Source organism: Syngnathoides biaculeatus, chromosome 16 (genome assembly GCF_019802595.1).
Source record: "Syngnathoides biaculeatus isolate LvHL_M chromosome 16, ASM1980259v1, whole genome shotgun sequence".
NCBI lineage: Eukaryota > Metazoa > Chordata > Actinopteri > Syngnathiformes > Syngnathidae > Syngnathoides > Syngnathoides biaculeatus.
Genome location: NC_084655.1, coordinates 4,103,174 through 4,126,325, shown reverse-complemented (window position 1 = coordinate 4,126,325; position 23,152 = coordinate 4,103,174). Strand labels below are relative to the sequence as shown.

General features: G+C 43.8%; 1 protein-coding gene across 2 annotated transcripts in view; it reads left to right on the top strand.

The window, feature by feature from the left end:
* Positions 1-23,152, top strand: part of septin12 (septin 12) — a 108,667-nt gene that overhangs the window by 20,987 nt on the left and 64,528 nt on the right. The gene's annotated exons all lie outside the window — the stretch shown is intronic.

Genomic DNA, 23,152 nt, shown 5'->3' with positions numbered 1-23,152 from the left:
TAAAAGGGTCTTGTTTGCCAAGCACAATGTGGCCTCAGACCCTCTCAGACCCTCTCAGCCTAGGTGCTTGATCCTGCCACTGCAAGTGCTCTCATTGTAACTAGGAAAAGCAATTTTGAGTTTTGTTTATTGCATAAGGACATCTATAGCATGTCCTTTTATCGGGATACATGATAATTTTGGTTGGAAATGCCCAAATATGCTTTTTCGAGCTATTTTAGTTGGTCTTTTCCACCTGGCACGTGAAACCATTAGATTTCTCTTTATTATCCAACATTTTAATGACCATTACTTCACTTGGATTTGTCCTCTTCCCCAAATTAAATATTGAAAACATTTGGGCTGCCATTCAGAGAGACATAAATCCTGGTGTTTCCGCCCTCTGTGGTCTGTTTGCGTCTTGTTAGCTTGTGCGTTCTTGACCAGGGATTCAGTCTCCCATTTTACTGCTGCCGAGAAACTAGTGGGAGAGAAAATGGGTTCTGGGTCCTCGTTGGTCTTATGGGTGGAGAATTGGCGATACAGGTCATTAGATTTGATGTTTTTGGAAACTGGGATATAGGACAAAGGGAAACCAAGGGGGGGAAAGTGCCCACCAAGTTTCCCTTGGGCTTAATCCATTTCTAGATTTGAGGTACTTCAGGTTCTTGTAATCAGTCCATACCACAAAAGGTTGCGTGCCTCACTTCAGTAGGTTTCAAAAATTCACAGTCGCCAATGCTGTAGTTGTGCTCAGCAATGGAGAGTCTGTGGGAAAAGAAGGCACACGGGTGCAAGTTACTGCTGTTGTTTGAAGCACAAGGCGCTCACTCCCATCTCATAGGCGTCCACCTTCACAATGAAGTGACAAGATGGATCTGGTTGAACATAAACAGGAGCAGAGGGAAAGTGACTCTTGTTATAGTTGAAAGCGACGTCTGCCATCTGGCCAGTAGAATGGGACAACAGTGGAGGGGAGAGCAGTCATCCCAGGTGAGGCGAAGTAGCTGTACCCCTTGATGAACTGCCGATAGAAGTTGCCAAACTCTAGGAAATGCTTCAACTGTTTACCATCGCCTGTTCATGGCCACTTAGTAACAGCCATCACCATAGATGTGTCCATGCGAAGGTCTCCCTTGGCAAATATATAACCGAGGAATGTCATTTCTGGGACACAAAACTTACATTATCAGCCTTCATAAAGTTTATTCTCCGGGGGCCTCTGGAGCATATGCTGTTCGTGTTCCAAGAGGGACTGCAAAAAAAAAAAAAAAATCAAGGAATCATTAATGTAGACAAACACAAATCAACGGAAAGGGGTAGTTGTAATTAAATATAATGTTATTGAGCCCCCTGTAATGAATCAATGCATGGTATTAAGGTGGGATCTTTCTTAAAAGAAAAAGAAAGAAAAAAAACCACACCCACTGGTGAGGGAGAAGGTTTTATAATGCTGATAGCCAAAGATTCAGAGATGCATTGCTCCATAGTGTCTCTCTCTCTAGTTGTGAGGTGAGAGATCTGGAGGCAAAGGCTTGTCTTCAACTCCCAGTACTAACATCATAAATTATGTGATGTATTATGGCGGACTTGTCACGAACGGGGCTCGAGGGTGGACCCAAATGCACGACTCCAGAGACAGGCAGACAGTATAGGGGAAACCTTTATTCGGTCCAAGGTCAGGGACCAGGCAGGCAGTCCAAACAAGGCAGAAGTAATCGTGCGGCAGGCTCAAGAGTGGGGTCAAGGGACAGGTGTAGGTCGGTACATGGAGAGCAGAAGTCAGGCGAACGGGAGTGCGGGAACGAAGCATCAAGGATGCCGATCTGGCGAAGGACAAGTCGTCCCCCAAGTCCTCTATATACTGGGAGGCATCAGCTGGAACAAGGTGCAGGTGTGCTCTGACTAATTGGCTGGCCACGCCCAGCCTGGGCAGGAAGCCAGGAGCATGACAGTACCCCCCCAACCCCTCAACGGCCGGCTCTGGACGGCCCAGGAGCATTAGGATGAGCCGCGTGAAAGTCCCTGATGAGGGAGCAGTCCAGGACGAAGCGGGAGGGGATACAGGAGCACTCTTCCGGGCCATATCCCTCCCAGTCCACCAGGTACTGGACCCCCCTTCCTCTGCGGCGGGAAGACAGCAGCCGGCGCATAGTATACACCGGCCCACCGTCCACCATGCGGGGGGGGGGCTTGACCGGAGGAACCAGCGACGAAGTGCGATTCGGACGAAGTCTGCTGACGTGGAACGTAGGGTGCACCCTCATCAACCTGGGCAGTTTCAGCGAGACGGCGACCGGGTTAATGATCTTGGAAATCGAGAATGGGCCAACGAACCTGGGAGCAAGTTTGCGGGATTCAGTCCACAGCGGGAGATCTTTGGTGGAGAGCCACACTCGCTGTCCCACCCTGAGCTGTGGTGCGGCCCTTCTCTTGCAGTCTGCTGCGGACTTGTAGGCGCTGCTCATGCGCAGCAGTGTCCTCCGAGCTGCTTCCCAGGTCCGTTTGCAGCGTCGCACCACGGCCAGGGCCGACGGGACCGCGGAGTCTGTGGCCAGTGGAGGAAACAGGGATGGAGGATAGCCATGCACGACATGGAGTGGAGCCATACCTGTTGAGGAGGAGGGTAGAGAATTGTGGGCATACTCCACCCACTTGATGTGGTGGCTCCACGTGCTCTGGTCCCTGGATGCCAGACATCGAAGACCGGTCTCCAACTCCTGATTTATCCTCTTCGTCTGGCCATTAGACTCCGGGTGATGACCCAATGTCAGACGAGCTGAAGCGCCGATGAGGTTGCAGAATTCCTTCCATAAGCGGGCGCTGAATTGCGGACCCCTGTCTGACACGATGTCCTGGGGTAGCCCGTGGTAACGAACGACCTCGTCCAACACCATCTGGGCTGTCTGCTTGGCCGACGGGATCTTCGGAAGCGGCACGAAGTGGACCATCTTGGAGAAACGGTCCACTACAGACAGCACAACTGTGTTCCCTTGGGAGGGCGGCAGGCCGGTAACGAAGTCCAGCGTAATGTGTGACCACGGGCGGAAATGGATGGACAGCGGACGCAACTCGCCTACAGGTCGTAAGCGAGACGACTTATTGGCTGCACATACCGGGCAGGCATTGACGAAGTCCTTCATGTCTTTGCTAAGGTTGGGCCACCAGAACCTCTGTTCGACCACTGAACGAGTCTTTGCCATACCCGGATGGCAAACCGTCTTGTTGGTATGAGCCCAGTTGACGACGTCTCCCCGCAGAGACTGAACAACGAAAAGGCGGTCCGACGGACAATCCGCAGCAGCGGAGCATCTCCCAGGGCCTCCTTCACCCGCGACTCGACCACCCAAGTGAAGCCGGACACGAAGCACGCCTCTGGCAGGATAGTAGCAGCCTCTGAGTCCGTGCGCCCTCCCTCGTGGATCCGTGAGAGTGCGTCCAGCTTGCCGTTCTTGGAGCCTGGGCGGAAGGACAGAGTAAAGTGGAAGCCGGTGAAGAACAGGGCCCACCTGGCCTGTCGGGTGTTCAACCGCTTCGCGGACTTCAGGTATTCTAGGTTCTTATGGTCCGTGAAGAGCTCGTGGATACGTTGATTAGTAACCTGGAGAGCAGCCTCTTGCTCGACCAGGCGTTTGCCCTGGACTTCCAGCGAACAGCGAATGGTTTCAGAGTCGGCTGGGTCCATGTTATGGCCAGATCGTTCTGTCACAAACGGGGCTCAAGGGTGGACCCAAATGCACGACTCCAGAGACAGGCAGACAGTATAGAGGAAACCTTTATTTGGTCCAAGGTCAGGGATCAGGCAGGCAGTCCAAACAAGGCCGAAGTAATCGTGCGGCAGGCTCAAGAGTGGGGTCAAGGGACAGGCGTAGGTCGGTACACGGAGAGCAGAAGTCAGGCAAACGGGAGTGCGGGAACGAAGCATCAAGGATGCCGATCTGGCGAAGGACAAGTCATCCCCCAAGTCCTATATATACTGGGAGGCATCAGCTGGAACAAGGTGCAGGTGTGCCCTGACTAATTTGCTGGCCATGCCCAGCCTGGGCAGGAAGCCAGGAGCATGACAGGACTAGATGTTAATATCCCTCTATTCATGCATATTTGGGCTCCGATGAGGCACTGTGGGATGTTCAAATAAGTGATGGCACCCTACAGGTTATCAAGTGGGCTTCCTTCCGTCATCAAGTGTTTCGCTGATAGGCCCACGACACTCTCAAGAGGGTTGAATAGTGAATCCCAGTGTCCCAGTTTCACCCCTTAGGTGCCATCAATTCTCCTGAAGCCCCAATTGGGGTCTTTCTCTTTATCCACAGTCACTGGATGGCCTTTTCCACTGTCTTGGAGAGATCTCTGATTGCCTGCCGATGGGCCTTCCCTCAGACTCCCAACTCTCTGAGGAGCCTGGATGTTGAGGAGGCTATAAACCCTCTGCAGGCAACTTCTGCCGGGCGTACCTCTGCTCTACAGCCTTGCTGTTGCACTTCAGCCGCATATCCTGCATACCTCAGCTGCTTCCGCTCATACACCTCCTCGACTGCCCCCTCCCAGGGCACTGTGAGCTCGATGATGTAGACGAGCTTGAGAGAGGCAAACCAAAGCATTAGATCTGGTCGTAGGGTGGTAGTTGTAATCTCAGATGGAAAGCAAAGCTTCTTCTCCAGGTCTGTCAGCAGCTTCCAGTCTCGTGCACTGGCCAGCTGTCCTTTGTCTGGTGGTTTATTGGTGTGGCCGGTTTGACTCTCCCTCACCCGATGCTGCACTATGTATATAGTGAGTACAGAAAGTATTTAGACGCCTTCAATTTTTCAAAGCAAAGCAAAGCAAATTTATTTGTATAGCGCCTTTGATACACGAGGTAACTCAATGTGCTTTACATGATTAAAGGCCTTTGAAAATAAAGAGATAAAACATTTAAAACGGGATAAAAACAATAAAAATGACAAACACAATATTAAAAAAAGACAACTAAAATTGCATACAGTGCAAGTAATATGATCAAAAAGTGGATATATGAGAAAAAAGAAAAGTTTTTAACCTGGATTTAAAAACATTCACACTTGGGGCTGACCTCACCTCTGTTGGCAACTTATTCCATTTGTGTGCAGCATAATAGCTAAATGCTGCTTCACCATGTTTGCTTTGGGCTCTGCGCACCACTATTTGATCTGAGTCAGTCAATCTCAGAGCTCTATTGGGTTTGTATTCTGTAAGCATTTCTTTCATGTATTTAGGACCTAAATCATTTAGTGATTTACATACCAGTACTAGAACTTTTAAATTTATTCTAAAGCTGACTGGAAGCCACTGCAAGGACATTAGGATTGGAATTATGTGCTCTGACCGCTATGTTTTGGTCAGAACACTAGCTGCAGCATTCTGAATGAGCTGCAGCTGTTTAATACTCTTTTTGGGGAGTCTAGTCAGAAGACCATTACAGTAGTTAAGTCTACCTGAGATGGATGAGCTTTTCCTGGTCTGCTTGACACAAAAAAGACTTCACTCTAGACATCTTTTTCAGACGGTAGAAGCCAGTTTTTGTGATTGATTTGATATGATTTTTGAAAGTCAGGTCAGAATCAATCAGAACCCCAAGGTTTTGGATTTGGTCTTCGGTTTTTAAAGATAGAGAGTCCAGGTGTTTACTAACAGCAATTCTCTTTTATTTATTGCCAAAAATAATTGTCACAAGTTTTGTTGTGATTTAGTTGAAGAAAATTTTGGCTCATCCAGTTATTTATCTGATTTAGACAGTGGCACAATACCTCAATGGAACTGTAGTCATCTGGAGACACTGCTAAATATAACTGTGTGTCATCTGCATAGCTATGGTAGTCAAAATTAAAGTTTTGAAAAATTTGACCCAAGGGTAGCATATACAGGGTGAACAGGAGAGGTCTAAGAACTGACCCTTGAGGGACCCCATAGGTCATTGTCATTCGCTGAGACCGAGCACCTCCAATGGTCACATAGTAGCTCCTTTCCTCCAGGTAGGATCTAAACCATTTAAGGACCGTTCCATTTAGTCCTACACACGTTTCCAACCTGTTTGTGAGTACATTGTGTTACAAAGACACTGTCTGTAGAGGTCATAGTCAATTTGGAGTTTAGTTTTTCTCCACTTCTGTTCCGCTTTCCTACACTCCAATTTAGATCTCTCGACCATCATTGTGCTCCTCCACGGTGTTCTAGGTAGCCTTGGGGATGGTCTTAGTTTTAACTGGAGCGACAACATTCGTGGCATTTGTGATTTTCGAGGTGATATTGTCCAAAATTTCAACAACTGTCTTGCATTCACAGTCTCTGGCAAAGCCACAGTCTCCATAAACTTAGTGGCAGTAATCTCATTTACTGTATGTACCTTTTCCTAATGGAGATAGAGGTTGACTGAACTTTTGGTAGAATCTGTAATTCAAAAAATACACAAAAATGGTCAGAAATAGCCATATCCTTAATGTCAATCGATAGAATTTCAACATGCTTAGAGATGAACAGGTCTAAGATGTGACCTTGAGTGTGAGTTGAACTCTTAATATGTTGAGAGAGGTCAAATATGTCTAGTATAGTAGAAAGTTCTTTGGATGTTTTTTTCACGTTATTGTCAAGATGAATGTTAAAGTCCCCTGTTATGACAAAATAGTTGTACTCAGTACAAATAATTGACAGCAGTTCTGAAAAATCCTCCATAAATTTTCCATTGTATCTTGGAGGTCTATAAATGATTAGAATGATAACCTTTGGGTCACCCTTAACTATAAAACACAGATATTCAAAAGAGCTAATATCACTGAGTATAATTTCTTTACATTGAAATAATAATTTAAAAATAACATCAATACCACCACCTTTTTTCCCTGTTCGACACTTGTTCATAAAATTAAATTATGCTGGTTTTGCCTCATTTATAATGGTATGAGAGCTACTTTCTGTTAACCACCTTTCATTTAATAACAAAAAGTCCAGACCATAGGCTGTAATGATGTCATTGATCAACACTGATTTGTTACCCATTGACCTGATATTAAAAAGACCTAGTCTCGCAGAGATGGCTGGAGAGAATGGTTCGATAGACTCACATTTTATCCTCACTAAGTTGGAAGTTCTACTTTTTTGGTGCTATATCTTTTTGACCAACTTTCTGTCCCTTGTAATTACAGGCATGAAAAATGCCTGATCTCCATAGGGGTCTGAGTTATTCCTGAAAAGACCCAGTAAATATCAGTCAGATTTACAGATAGTCTTCATGTGTGGAGAAGGGGCCTTTCGCTTGGTGGTCGGTGGTTTCGTGCGAGGGAGGATGGGAGGAAGATCTTGGCGTGGCATGGGCTGGACTCCATCATTGACAATAGTCTTCATCCTATCCATCAGTCCCAACATTGCATTCAGGCTGGGAGAGGTGGAGCCAACATCTACTGCAGATTATGTGGTTGTTGTAGTCATAGAGGGGGGATTCTGAGCTATGGAGAGATGCCATGGGGCAGGAAGAGGTGTGAGCGATTTAAAGTGCTGGCACATTCCATTTGTCATTAGCACATTAGATTGTTTGGATGACGCAAATGAATCTGCACCTTGTCTCGCCTTATGTCTTGTTCCTCCGATTGTTTGGGGACAAGTTCCTTTTGTCCTTGTTTTTTGTAATTTTTTTCTTTACAGGGACGTGAATGACACACAGTAGAAAATGTTGGCAGCTAATAACTTAACCCCTTGTCTATTTAGACTGAAACTGTCTGGTTTGTAAAGATCTTTACGCTCCCAAAAAAGGCAGATATTGTCAATGAAACTCACGGGTAGTGCAGTGCTCACCTTGCCTAACCACCTATTCAGTTGACAAAGCCTCGGGAAACATTCATGAACAAATCACCTCAGTGCTCCAGTTCAGTGGTCAAATCATTGAGTTCACGTAAGGACCCCCACCACCGCCACCACCACTCTCACTCTCCAGTTCCTCAGTACACGAGTTCAGGAACAAATCACTCAGTTCATCAGTACACCAGTTCAGTGAATGAATCACTGAGTTCACTAAAATCCCTACTCTTCCTACACGGTGTTGCCCGGCGCTGGCTGCTCATTGGTCATACGCTGAAGTTAGTGACTTGGCTTACAAGTCACAAACTGGTTCCGCCCCCACCTGCAAGCTCGCTGCTCATTGGTCATTTGCCAAATATTCAGAAGTGAGTGACAGAACGCTTCAACAGCCTCTCATCGGCGACCAGCGGCCAAGGAAATATTACTTATCATTTCATAAACTGATTTGATTCATGAATTTTCGTTGTGCCTTCAGTGATTTGTAAATCATATTATTTGGAGTAGAGCTTAACGGACGGAAACAGGCGCGACAGGATCAGTCTTTAAAACTGGAAGTACCGCCTACAGTCTTGCAGCTTTGAAGGTGGATCTTATTTGTCATGATTTCAGAGGCATAAAAAAACAAACAATATACTGTGGTTTATCGTGTTACGTTTGGGCAAAATATATTATCTTAAATTATTTTTACCGTGACAAATCAACATAATGTTCAACAATACTGACTATGCTTACCACATTTAGTCATTACCGAGGCCAAACTAAATCACAAACCTCTTTTTCCCAAAACCTCATTATCCAGTTTAGGACACCATATTTCTTGGTTGAGGTGTATACATTCAGCCATTTTTCAAGCTGCTTATCGTCACAAGGGTAGCGGAAGTGCTGGAGCCCATCACAGCTAACTAATGGAGAAAGGCAGACTACATCCTGAACTGGTCGCCAGTCAGAGAGTGGGGAAAAAAACAACATTGCGTCCTTGGACTAGACTCAGTGATTGGGTGCATTAAGTACTAAGTATTAAGTTCAGATACTTTTTAGCACAGATACTTTTTCCAGAGGCAATTTTACGGAAGCAAAAATACAGAGTCTGGTGTGCTCAAGCAGTGTCTCACTAGCATGGCATGGAATGAAAGTCAAATGTTGATGGATTTTATTAAAACACAACTTTGTTCTCTAAAAGAAAGAGCATGAGTGGAAAAGCCAGATTGGCATTAGTGCTCATTTCCATTGTTTCATTTGTCCTTCTGCAATCCTTGAACCCTGTTTCCTGCCAAGTTGTCTAAAGTCGGTTACTTTATCCTGTTAGTCTTTCATCCTGCCTGGTTTTGCTCTCTCTCTCTCTCTCTCACTCACTCGCTCGGTCGCACATTGGTTCACTGGCTCACTCGCCAACTTCCTCACATACACACACGCGCAGACATACACGTATGCACACACACACACACACACACACGCACACCCACACACGGACACACACGCACACAACTATCCAGTTTTAAAAACCAAAACGGAGACTATAGTGTAAACGCAGCCTTAAGTTGACTAGAAAATATGAAAAGATGAGAAGTGATCAAACCCAAACCCAAACATGCCCTCACTGAGATTGGGGGTCAGGTGTGATGAGCTCACGTTGTAAAATTGCTCCCAGCAGAACTCACACACACCTCTTCAAAGATAACTTACACTGTAAAAAAGTCTGAGATCTAAGAATTGTCACTGTTAATTGTAATTCATATATTTGAGTAAGGTATGAGAAACATGGCCTTTGAAAATTCTGAAAACACACAATCTGTTGATGATGCTGTGATTTATTGCAGTTCCTTACGGATGGAGTATTACCTACTTATGTCTTTTTTATTTATTTATTTTTTACACAAAAGATAAACAAGGAAGCTGGTGTCAACAAGTTGTATGCAAAACTACAAATAAAACTCTCCATGGCAATACTGTTGGAACTTTCACTCAATGAAAAATGTTTCCCTGCTTGCATCAACCCTTGTGGATTTCATGCCTCTAAGAGTCATACACCCCGCAGTCATTGGTGGGTTCGTCAGCTCCCCACACAAAACTGTAAAAGTGCCATTAATATAAAACTTGCAGGCCACACAAACTTTAAACTTTCATAGTAAGGTGGGGGCCACAAAATATCATCTCGGGGGCTGTAAATACCCTGTGGGCCACCAGTTTGAGACCCCTGCATTATATATCATCATCATTATATTATATATATATAATTTACATTATGTACGTATGTTACGGTGCCAGTCACTACTTTTATGTAAAGGTTTTTTCGTTTTTTAATTGACAGTTGTTTTTTTTGTGTGCATTTCTTATATATGTTTTAAGGCTGGTGATGTGATGACATTTTTCATGCACTATGACTCAAAGGTAAAAATCTACTGTTAAATTAAGTGGGAGATGAACAAAATGTATTAAGGAATGGTCAGGATACATGATTGGAAATTGGAGAATTTCATGCAGAATGGCAGGGAGAAGTAATCTTGATAATCCAAGATTTCAACTAAATGATGAAATTTAATAGAGAATTATACAAGTACAGCCATCCATTTTCTTTGCTGCCTAACCGGAGTACCCGGAGAAAACTCACGCAGGCAAGGGGAGAACATGCAAACTCCACACAGGGAGGGCTGAGATTGAACCTGGGGTCCTCAGAACTGCCAGGCTAACGCTTTCCAGCTGCTCCACTGTGCAGCCTATACAAGTTCATCCATCCATTTTCTTAGCCGCTTATCCTCACAAGGGTCGCAGGGATTGCTGGATCCTATCCCAGTTGTCAACGGGGAGGAGGCAGGGTACATGCTGAACTGGTTGCCAGCCAATTGCAGAATACAAGTGCAGTACTTTCTAATTATTAAGGTCAAATTCCTAAAAGGGATGTAATATTTTAAAAAAAAAATGCTTGTATGCAAATATAATGGAACCTTGATTCAATGAACTAATAGGGGATGCAATCATCTGTGAAAGTTTTTTTGTAACCAAAAAATACCCGTTACAGTACTAAGTTATTGCGCTCTAACTAAATGTAAAAAAGTCTGAAAAGATTTTAAAAGTTTGGAATTGTTTTTAATGGGGGGGTACTGTTATGGTATGCAGCTCTTGGGATAAAGTTTTGGGGCGAATCGGGGTCACTTTCATGACCCGTGAGATTGTCGTACTTCCTTTTCTTACCTTCATTTCGATCGAATGCCTTAGTGAAGGCCTTGGCAAAATGGTGTCCTGTACCAAAATCAGTCTAGCATGTTCAGGAGGCGTGTACACAACAAGCACCTTGGCGTGCATTTGGAAATACTCTACAGTCTGAGCACACTCTGCTACACTTCAGACCGTCGAAAATTTCCGTTGAAATGAACATGAATATTCTCAGAGTAGAGTTAAAGCCTCAGATTGCATAGTAAAAAATAATACAGGTACCAGAATCTGTCTGTTAATTGCACCAGTAAAAATCTGAAACTGTAATTCTGTAAAAGTCCCTAATCCGAAACCCATTAAATCAAGGCGACACTGTAAATTGGCCAGTGGTGGTGATTCATTTTCAGAATGTACCAAGAGTATACATCTCTGGGAGGCATACCAGGCTGTCCAGGCGTCTTCACTAAGACCACCAAAACTCTGTAGATTTGTTGTAAGTCGCTTTTTCAAAATAGTAGCTTGGACTGTGGCTAGAGGAACTAAAGCAAGAAATCTACGCAGGCAATCCTGAGTTGTCTTCCCTTTGTTGCAACACCCTATGGCCACCCTTGTTTGTCAGGGTAACAAAAGCAATACTACTCACTGGCTTACCCTTTCGGGGTGATTTTGGACTTTAATTCTCAACGACAAGAAGTAATGGTATCCATCCATCCATCCATTTTGTTCGCCGCTTATCCTCATGAGGGTCGCGGGGAGTGCTGGAGCCTATCCCCGCTGTCAGGGATGTGAGGTGAACTGGTTGCCAGCCAATCGCAGGGGACATTGAGACAAACAGCCGCACTCACAATCTCACCTAGGGGCAATTTAGAGTGTCCAATTAATGTTGCGTGTTTTTGCAATGTGGGAGGAAACCGGTGTGCCCGGAGGAAATCCATGCAGGCAGAGGGAGAACATGCAAACTCCACATAGGGAGGGTTGAGATTGAACCAGAAGTAGTGGTAAATAAATGGAGTCAGTGCAGAAAGAAATTCTGGTGTGGTGAGATTCAAGATAAATTTTGCAAGAATTTAAGTTCCCTAAGTTATCCTTATCAATGGAAGTTTTTGAGCTAATTATAGTCCGCATCTAATCACACAGTAATGTGACCGTCCAGAAAAAGACTTGGGCTTGATGTCAAAATGTTTACCTTAGTACACGTTTTCTGTCATGCATGAAAGAAAATTAAAGATACAAAAGATTATAAATTGAATGGGTACATCACAGACTCTGACTTGTGACTGTGCCCGAGTTAAACACATGGCACAGGAATATGGGAGACTGTCTTTAATATTTAAATTCGTTTAATGCTTCAGGAGTCTGCTTTGAGATCAGAGGGAGTTCTCCTCCCTTATCCTCCTCTGTTGTCAAAAAGGGATTCCTTGTTTTACATGTTTTTGCTCCTCAACCGCATGCTAGACACAGGTCTGTGCATGGAATTCAGTAGAACTCACAATTTTTGTCCAGATAATGGTAAAAAAATAACAGAAACATTGTCTGACTCAGTCATTGCAGCCATGTGTGAAAGACACGGGGTGTGTGCAAATGTGTAGTATTAGTAGTAAGTATTTAAGCAAAAATTGCCTCCGGCTGAGCTTGTCTTGGATTTGTTACCAGTCTGCTCAAAGGTGCACTTTGGCCTGTCAAATTGAATGCAAAGTCTTGTGTGAGCGAATGTATTGTGAGCCAAGGCCACCAGGATGTTTAGCGCAGTGTTTGTCAACAGGTGGGTTGGGACTCAAAAGTTCTAGTTGTCTATAGTCCATTCTGAGTGGACTATTGACACCTCATGTAAGAATACATATGGATCTGATGTCATTTTTTTATTTTTTTAACGAGATTGTAACTGTGCTGGTATTTCAGTGAGTTCCCCCAGCAAAGAACGCTGTACGTCAGCATATTCCAGTGGTTCATAAATTTTATTTTGCTGTGTCCCCATTTCAGAGATGAATTTTTTCCACCCTCCACCCACCCCACACACAGTTTTTCAATAAATACACATAGGGTTATCTTGTAAATGTTATTCCTTCGGAATCATCAAAAACAGGAGCAAACAACATAACTAATAATCTCTGCAGTGGCCACTCTTACAGTTGAAAATGTACACTGCCATGATTACCAAACAACCAAAAACCCAAACATTTATTTTCTCCTAAAAGCTAAAATATTGAATTTGTGCCGTCATTTCAGTGGCTGCTGGGGCTTGTGAGATTGGTAGTAAAAACTGTTCCATCTGCTGGATGTACCTTAAAGAAAAGTGTTCATGGTAGCCCCGCGCCATTCCTGTGATAACACCGGCTCCCCCTCCCCTAGGCGATGTGCCCCCCTGCTTCCCAACAAAATGGTGTAATGCCCACAACAAATGGCCCGGGATTAACCCCTGGAGATTGTGTGCCGCTCCTTTGTTTGTTATGGAAGTTCACTCAAAGCAGGGTCTCATTGTTCTCCTTGGATCCTGGAGACCGACTTTTTGATTGTACTCTGATGCATTGTAGCTTCCCCATACACATTGCGACTGAAGTGCATCCAACAATGACTCCCAGAAGGACAACAAGAAGATTAAAAATGTAACTTTAAACAGGTATTTGAACTACAAACTGTGACATCATCCATCCATTTTCCGTACCGCTTCTCCTCACTGGAGTTGCAGGCATAGTGGAGCCTATCCCAGCTATCTTCAGGGGACAGTCAGGATAATCCTAGCTATCATCGAGCAGGAGGTGGGGTACACCATGAACGGTTGCCAACCAATTGCCGGGCACAAATAAACAACCAACCAATCGCACTGTCATTCACACCGAGGGGAAATTTAGAGTGTTCGATTAAAGCATGTTTTTGGGATGTGGAAGGATACCCGTGTGCCTGGAGAAAACCCACGCAGGCACGGGAGAACATGCAAACCCCATACAGTCCGGGGCCAGGATTCGAACCCCAGTCCTCAGAAGTGAGTTAGATGTGCTAACCAGTCGCCCACCATGGCATTCAACCTGTGAATTTCTGAAAAAAAACAAACAGTTAATTTAAAATGAGGTCATTACTTTTTGACTGCTCTTAGTATCTTTTCTTCAAAATTTTGGTTGAATTCCAAAATACACAACACCAGGCACGTACAACTTTAGAGTTTCCACGTTAATTAAAGCTTCAAAATCTGAGCACCCACTTCTTTTATCTCGTGACTGAAACAACAGCCCAACCTTCTCTCTGTAATAATTTGGTATGTTTGTATTCCGTACTCGGTGGCTACAAGACCAAACACCAAAAATTTAGCTCTATTTGGGACCTATTTTGCTGTTTCTTACTCTCATATTCAAATGTTTGGATGCTGAATTATAAAAAAAAAATAACTGAGATTTCCAAAGCTCTTCTCAAAACTGTAGTTCACCTCAGTCAGGTATGTCAGGTATGGACCCACTGTTGTATATTCCAGTTATGATACATCACTGATACTGTTCATCTCCTGTGTAAATTATGATTAGTATTATTTATTTATTTACAAAATCCCACCCTAACCTATATATCTGGCATTATTACAGACACAATTAACTCTTATACAATGACATTCAAAACAAGGTCTTTCCCATGATGTCCATCAGCAAGTCCTTGTAATGTTGTCTTTGGCCCCAGGGTACCCCAGTATAATATTCACTTGTAATCCCTCTAATGCAAGACAGACAGAAGGATAAAAAGGAAGGGAGATGAGAGTGAGGTGGATGGCAGACTACAAAGGAGGGAAGGGCTAGTAAAAGGATCAAAACAATTATGGGATATTAAATTCCTTTCTCTGATACTCCAAGGGAAATAATGTTCACAGGTTGGCATCATTACATGACTTGAGTATCCATGGTAATGCAGTGCGCATGATTTATAGCGAGTAAAAGAGGTGATTTCTGATGCTGTCGGCTGTGATTGTATAAGTCCCTCTGATCTAAATGGTGGAGGTGCTTGTCAACAACCTGACAAAGATGCATTACTGTTACGATAAATATTTTCATTTTGAGCTTTTTTTTAAAATCATGATCCATACTGGCAGCTTGGTGGGGTAGAGGTTATTAATTATCAGTTCCTCCACAAAGTCTAGAGTTTCTGGGTTTGAAACTTAGCCAGACTTAGCCCCTTCTGTCTGGATTGAGTCATCTTAGATAGGTTGACTGCAGTGCACCCGAAATATGACGGATGGCTGGCTGATTGTCACTCCGACAAGCCCTGTGAGACAAAGGGTTGAAAAGGAACATTTGACAATATCATCCATCGATGTGTAAGATATTTTTCAATTTTAATTAGGGTTGTTGCACAAATAATGCATTAAAACTTGAAGACACCACTCGTGTTTGTTTTTGTAGGAAATGTTCCTTTCTGTGACTAACCAATGGTTCAAAAGAGAATCCAATGTCAACTATTACTGTCATGAAAGCTTTTCTACCTTTTACATAAAGCAGTCTTGCTGACCTCATAGGAAACACAAAAAAAATCATGTTTCAGTACCAATTTTGAAGTTATGTATTTATTTACCATTTTTTTAAGTAGAATTCTAACAAGCTCAAGATCTAAATATTATTGTCTTCAACTTAAACACTGTAAAAATCAAACATTGAAACATAACAGGGTTAGCGCAAAATGCATCCATCCATCCATGCATCCTGTACCACTTTTACGGGTCGGGTCGCGGAGTCAGTAGCTTTAACAGGGATACCCTGACTTCCCTTTCCCCAGCTACTTCATCCAGCTCTTCCAGGGGGGATCCTGAGGCATTCCTAAGCCAGGTAAGAGACAATCTCTTCAGTGTGTCCTGGGTCATCCCCGGGGTCTCTTGCCCAGAACACCCCACTAGGGAGGTGTCCAAGAGGCATCCTGATCAGATGCCCCAGCCACCTCATCTGCCTTCTCGCAATGCGGAGGAGCAGCGGCTTGAGACTGAGCCCCTCCCAAATGGCGTAGCTTCTCATTCTTTCTATCTCTAAGAGAGAGACCAAACAACCTGCGGAGGAAACTCATTTTGGCCGCTTGCATCCGGGATCTTGTTCTTTCGGTCATGACCCACAGCTCGTGACCATAGACGAGGGTAGGAATGTAGATCAACTGGTAAATTGAGAACTTCGCCTTTCGACTTAGCTCTTTCTTTACCACAACGGACCCATACAAAGTCTGCATCACTGCAGACAGTGTACCGATCCCCCTATCGATGTCTCACTCCATTCTTCCCTTTACCCAGACACCCTGCGGAGGAAACTCATTTCGGCCGCTTGCATTCGGGATCTTGTTCTCACACAGCTCGTTCCCACAGGTGAGGGTAGGAACGTAGATTGACAGGTTAACTGAGAGCTTTGCCTTTCAACTTAGCTCCTTTTTTACCACAATGGACTGATACAAAGTCTGCATCACTGCAGATGCTGCTCCGAACCGGCCAGTTCGCTGCACTGTGTTACTGTATACTGTTACTGTGTTACTAGTGTTGGACACTGTTTTATAGTGCGTGAGTACACAAGTCTTGTTTTTGCTCTTTTTTTCAAGTTTTGCTTCATAGTCATCAGACCTCGTTTTATGTTTTTGGACTTTGCCTCTAGCCTCGCGGTTTTATGCCTCTGCCCATTTTGGAGTGCTTGCTTGTGTATGACCTTAGCCTGGAATAAAGCCACCCTCAACACCATGCCTTTGCCTGGGAGTCCTGCATTTGGGTCCAGCCCTGAGCCTCGTCCACATGACAATTTATTGCAGCTCCTGCGGTGGTGCTATCACCCGCCCTGTGTACAGGGGGCGGCTGGTGGAGCCCGCGGCATTTCGTCGCGGCTTCAGTTCTCATACATAATGGACCTTTCCGACCTGTCAATCACTTGTACAATAATAGCCAATCAGGTAGCCGCATTGTCTTAACCCCTGGCTTGACCCGCCCTCTTGTCGTCATGTCCCACAAGCAATGCTGGTTATCGGTCGCATGCGCTTGGAAAAGTCAAAGTTATGAACAAAATGTTCCTCAGATGTGTTTGGGGAATGTGCAATTCTGATTAAAGAGATCCTGCTTGGTTAAAAGGGCCCCAGTTAATTCATTTTCCAAAGCCTAAAACACAGTTGAGGAAGTGTGTACGATGGATTAAGGCTTGCGGAAGACTGCACGTACAAGTTTATGTGGACAATATCAACAAACACAAGGCTGTATGTTTGAAGGTAAGTGAGGGAGAAGTATCTTCTCTGAGTTTGAATGAATTATTATCAGTGCTTTATATTTTGCAGGAGAACAACTTTCACTTTGTTAGTGTATCACTGACCGGCTGAATGAAGTGTGTAATGTTTTATGCCAAAGAGTCGGGTTAGTGATGTGTAGATGCACCACGTCATGCAAGAGAAATGCCTATTTCCCTATTTCTATCACATCGGACTTTTAAAACAGAGCACTAGGTTCCATTACGAAACAAGTCGAATGAATACACCCACTCACTTATAAAGACAACAATGATATTACTCATGACCTTTCCAAGTAAAAAGTACTCACCCTAAATTTCATGCGCAGTACGATTCCACAATTTTATCCTGTTGGATTTCAATAGGAAGTTTGTGAGGCGTCAAACTTTTTTGCATCAATAGCAAACGTTTCACTAACTGTGACATTTTGTCCTGCTACGTCAAAAATCTTAATTCCATGTACATGTCCTTGTGTTAAATAGTTGAGAACCCTTTGTAGAACTCTCTTGGACAAGTTTGATGCATTTGGCAAAAAACATACCCCAATATTATCTGGAATACGCGATAGAGAATCCAGTTCAAACCTGTTCTGTTCAGTCGCCATTTTGGTAGATTGTGGGGCATGGCATCTGTAGCTAAGGAGGGCGGAGCTGAAGATCGCCAGTCGGAAACGTCCATTAAAGGTGGCATGTCTGTTTTGAAGAATATTCTCACCCAGAATAAAAAAAGAGTGCAAACAATGACCCATAGCTATGTTTTTCACTTGTAAACAGACACCTGCATCAACCTGTTTCAGCATAAAAAGATGCTGCAGCAGAGCCGCGCCAGGAGGAAAAGGAATGGCTAGTCACTAAACATAATGTGGCTAAACTCATAGAGCAAGGGTGCTCAATGCATGCTCAATGCGGACCGGTCGATTGCGAGGCAGTCTTTGTTGATTGCGGGACAGCGTGCCAAAAAAAAAAAAAAAAAAAAAAGTCACCCAGTGTTCCCCTCTAAACTGCGCGTGTGCACAATTGTGCACCACTGATACAGTCTCTTTGCACATATTCTGCTTTGCGCGCAAAAAACAACAACAACAACAAAATCCAGTGCAAATTGAAAGTACAACATACCGATTCAGTTTGTGGCATTTTGCAATGTGATTCAATGGGTGAGGAATGACTGGTTGTTACATCCAATGGCACATATGTACTGTAAAAAATGAAAGACGAAGCCACTGGTTTCTTTAGGCAGCACACGGAACTTTCTCTAACAACGACCACTGCTCCGCAACACACTGTTTCCTACTTTACCTTATACACGCCCAACCCCAAACACTACACTGCTTTAGTTAGCAACATAGTCTGGGCAACGTAGAGCAAAGAAAATCTAGATATGCTGATTATGTTTACTTTCGATGATAATGGAGATAGTTAAAAAAGAAATGCTGTTGTTTTAAGATGCAATGACTGTCTGTGTATGTGAATAATCGAAGAAAAAGTGGTTAAACTGAACAAGATTTTCTCTTTTCTGAGTGGGAAAGGTCTGGTCTGAAGACAAAGTAGAAAGAGCAGGATGAGATGGTGTGTAATTTAAAAATTCTGCCTTGGCACAGCCTGATCCAGGATGAAAGCACAGACAATACAGTGCACAAAAAGCTAATTCTCTATTTTAAATATAGGAGGCAAATATAGGTCCATTGTTGGAGCAATCGTTAGAAAATGGAAGAAGCTAAACATGACGGTCAATCTCAATCATAGTGGAGCCCCATGCAAGATATCACCTTGTGGGGTCTCAATGATAATTAGAAAGGTGAGGAATCAGCCCAGGAGTACATGACTGGACTTGTTCAATGACCTTAAAAGAACTGGGACCACTGTTTCCAAGGTGACTGTTGGTAATACACTAAGACGTCATGGTTTAAAATCATGGATGGCACGGAAGGTTCCCCTGCTGAAACCAGCACATGTCAAGGCCCGTCTTAAGTTTGCCAATGATCATTTGGATGACACAGAGAAGTCAGGGGAGAAGGTTTTGTGGTCAGATGAGACCAAAATGAAGCTTATTGGTCATAATCCCACTAACCGTGTTTGGAGGAAGATGAGTTCCATCCCAAGAACAGCAACCCCAGTGTGAAGCATGGGGGTGGTAGCATTATGCTTTGGCGGTGTTTTTTTTTGCACATGGGACAGGACGACTGCACTGTATTAAGGAGAGGATGACCACGGCCATGTATTGTGAGATTTTGGGGAACAACCTCTTTCCCTCAGTCAGAGCATTTAAGATGGGTCATGGCTGGGTCTTTCAACATGATAATGACCCAAAGCACACAGGAAAACCAACGAGTGGCTCCTTAAGAAGCATCTCAAGGTTCTGGCGTTGTCTAGCCAGTCTCTAGACCTAAACCCAATAGAAAATCTTTGGAGGGAGATGAAACTCTGTGTTTCTCAGCGACAGCCCAGAAACCTGTCTGATCTAGAGATGATCTGTGAGGAGGAGTGGGCCAAAATCCCTCCTGCAGTGTGTGCAAACCTGGTGAACAACTACAGAAAACACATGACCTCTGTCATTGCAAACAAAGGTGTTCAAATACTTATTGTCTTCACTATATGAACTATATATACAGTATGTATATATAGTTTTTTTAAGTAATCGAAACATATATATATACAGTATAATGACTGAAAAAACATATACAAGATGAAAAAAATCACCTTTAATTCAATCAAAGTCAACTACAACACATATTTCTTTAAGGCCCTTTACATCCATATTAAAAACATGCTCAGGGGGGTAGCCTGCCTCGTTGAAGAAGTTGGGGGGGATAGCAGAGGTTTTCACTGTGAAGTCTTCAGCAACAGCCTAGGTTTTTTGTAATGTTTGACATTTCTTAAAATTATTAGTCGTTTGCGTGTTCTTCCCATGACTGTGTGGGGTTTTTTTCGCTCCCGGCCAGTCTGGTTTCCCCCCACATCTCCAAAACATGTTTTAATTGAAGACTCTAAATTGTCCTTAGATGTGATTGTGAGTGTGAATGGTTGTTTGTCTCTATGTACTCTGCAATTGGCTGGCAACCAGTTCAGGGTGTCCCCCGCTTCCTGCCCGAAGATATCTGGGATAGGCTCCAGCACTCCCGCGATCCTTGTGAGGATGAGCGGCTCAAATAATGGATGGTATTCTGAGGGCAGTATTATGTCCGACTGCCTCACAGGAATGGGGTTCGAATCCCAGTTCCGCCTGTGTGGAGTTTGTATGTTCTCCCTGTGCTTGCGGGTTTTCTCTTGGTACTCCAGTATCCTCCCACATTCCAAAAACACACATGGGAGGTTAATTATTGAAAACTCTTCATTGCCCATATGTGTGAATGTAAAAGGTTATTTGTTTTTATGTGGTCTGCGACTGGCTGACAACCTTTTCAGGGTGTACCCGAATATAGCTGGGATAGGCTCCATCACGGTTGATGAGCATAATCGGTACAGAAAATGGATGGATAGATGGGTGGATGCTATTCTCAGAGTGGTGGTGCTTCCATCCTGTGCTGTGAATGTTTACTTGGCGTTTCGAACAAAAGTATGAAATGACAAATTGCAATGAGTAGACTCTGTCCATTTATTTAGATGAAGATCAGATTACATTTCATGCAAAAATCCAGGTAAATACAAAGCAATAACACAGACTATTCTCACTGTACTTCAAATTGAAGTGGGCTTCCTTTTGAATTGTCACAAAAACAAAAGAAAGAGATGACTAAAAAGCAATGATATGTGTTTCAAACTCCAAAGTGCAGTTGCCTATTTTTCTGGAAAATTCAAGGTTAATAATCAAGGTTAGGTAAAGCACTTAACATTTGTAGATTATGTGGTTGCTGAACGTGTTTAATGTTGAAGTCTCATTCAGTTGGCCCACACCACAGTACTGTACTTAACTCCACGACAGGAAACTGAAACGTGTGTAAAGTACCACTGTAAGCAAAGCCTTTGGGCTTGACTCATCTTTAATAGATCCTCTCCTGGGAGGTTTCTGTGAGTGTGCTCACATTTGTTAAAAGGGGAAATCCAGTGGTTTGCAATAACAATGTATCCAATAAGTCATGTAATATGTACTCTATTTTGACAATGTGAAGTTAAATCCTCTCTCATTTAATACTGTTTTGAGAAGATTTTTATCGACAACTACAAATTTTCTGGGGTGCTTCCATTTTCGCGTATCACATGACCTACATGGGCCTATGTGACGTGTTACGTGCCGTTCCAAACGCTCCATTACATGGGACAACATTTATGCCCTGCGCTGATTTCTCGGATTTATCCTCATCAGATAAAGAAATAGCAGTATTGGTTGATCGGGAAGACTGAGGAATACTTCCATACAGAGTGGCGGAGCCGTGAGCTCGCTCAGCTGGGGAGCTCCCTCCGCGGAACGGCGGAGCCATGAGCTCACTTCCCGCTCGGCCGGGGAGTGACCTTACGGCTCCGCCGCTCGGCGGGGTGAGCTCAACAGACTCCACGTTGTTCTGCCCGAAGAACAATCCCAATATTCAACATTTACAGGCAAACGGGGGAGCGAGCTCACAGCTCCGCCACTCGCTGGTATTATTTACAGCCACAGGTTAAAATCTATATGGAAGTATTCCTCCGTCTTCCCGATCAACCGAGCAGCCAAGCTGCTCGTGGATGTTATGGTAGTATTTCTCCGCCTTCCCGATCAACCGAGCCGCTCATCGCTGTGTATGGAAGTACTCCTCCGTCTTCTCGTTCAACCGAGCGGCTCACGGATGTGTATGGAAGTATTCCTCCGTCTTCCCAATCAACCGATACTGCTATTTCTTCATCAGATGAGGATAAATCAGAGAAATCAGCGCTGGGCATGAATGGTGTTCCATGTAATCGAGCCTTTGTTGCGGCACAGTACACGTCACATCCGCGCACGTAGGTCATGTGACTCGCGAAAATGGCAGCACCCCTGAAAATTCATAATTGTCGATAAAAATCTTCTCAAAACACTATTAAATGAAAGAGGATTTCACATCCCATTTATATTCACTTACCTGCACCATGCCACAAAGTAGAGTACATATTACATGACCCATTGGATACATTGTTAATGCAAACCAGTGGATTTCCCCTTTAAAGTCTGAGTATCTAATGAAGGGTGGAGACACCAATGCTTGTTGGTAAGACAAACTCTTTTGCTTAATAGTAGCTTTCAGACCAAGACTAAGACATTAACAGGACACCCTGGCTCCATTTAGTGTTTATTCAAGCAGGGAAACACAAACTAGAGTTGGGAAAGCGTACTTTAACAGACACAGTTCATCAAAGTCAGTTTATTAATTATCTTGCAATGATGAACTTGCCTAAATGTTTGCGTCTAACTTGTTGCAACAGGGAATCTTTGTCACTTAATTAATGATGACATCATAATGATGTCATTTCCCCAGGTCTAACATGCAGAGGAACAACCAACACATATTCCATGCCGAGAAACAATCAGATTAGTCAAAACTGTATTCTGGGCGTAACATCCAGGAAGCCACTCTGGTATGGATTACACATTGTTATTTAATCATAGATTTCAGAATCAGCTTTATTTGGCCAAGTGTGTTAAAAAAACACCCAAGGAATTTTTCTCCGGCAGACGGTGCTGCCCTGGTATGACATACAGAACAAAGAACAACAAAGCAGCAACAACAAAGAACAACAGCCATTTCTATTTATATCAACTATTCCTGATAAAAGACGCGCAAGATGTAAAAACTTCTCCGTTGAGAACAGGTAGGAGATAAGTGTGTAAACGTCCCACATTGTGTAAAACTTGGACAGAGTCCCTTTACTCGTATGCAGTTCCCGTAATAGACCACTGCAATGACAATACAATGACAGTTGCGCAAAGGGAATTGTGCGATAGTCTACAAAATAAATTACTAATAGTGTTCTTGATTGGACCACCAGAATGTGAGCGTCCAAACAATGGCGCAAGGCAGACAATAGTATATTTGATGATTAAGAATGTAATGACTTACTTGCCA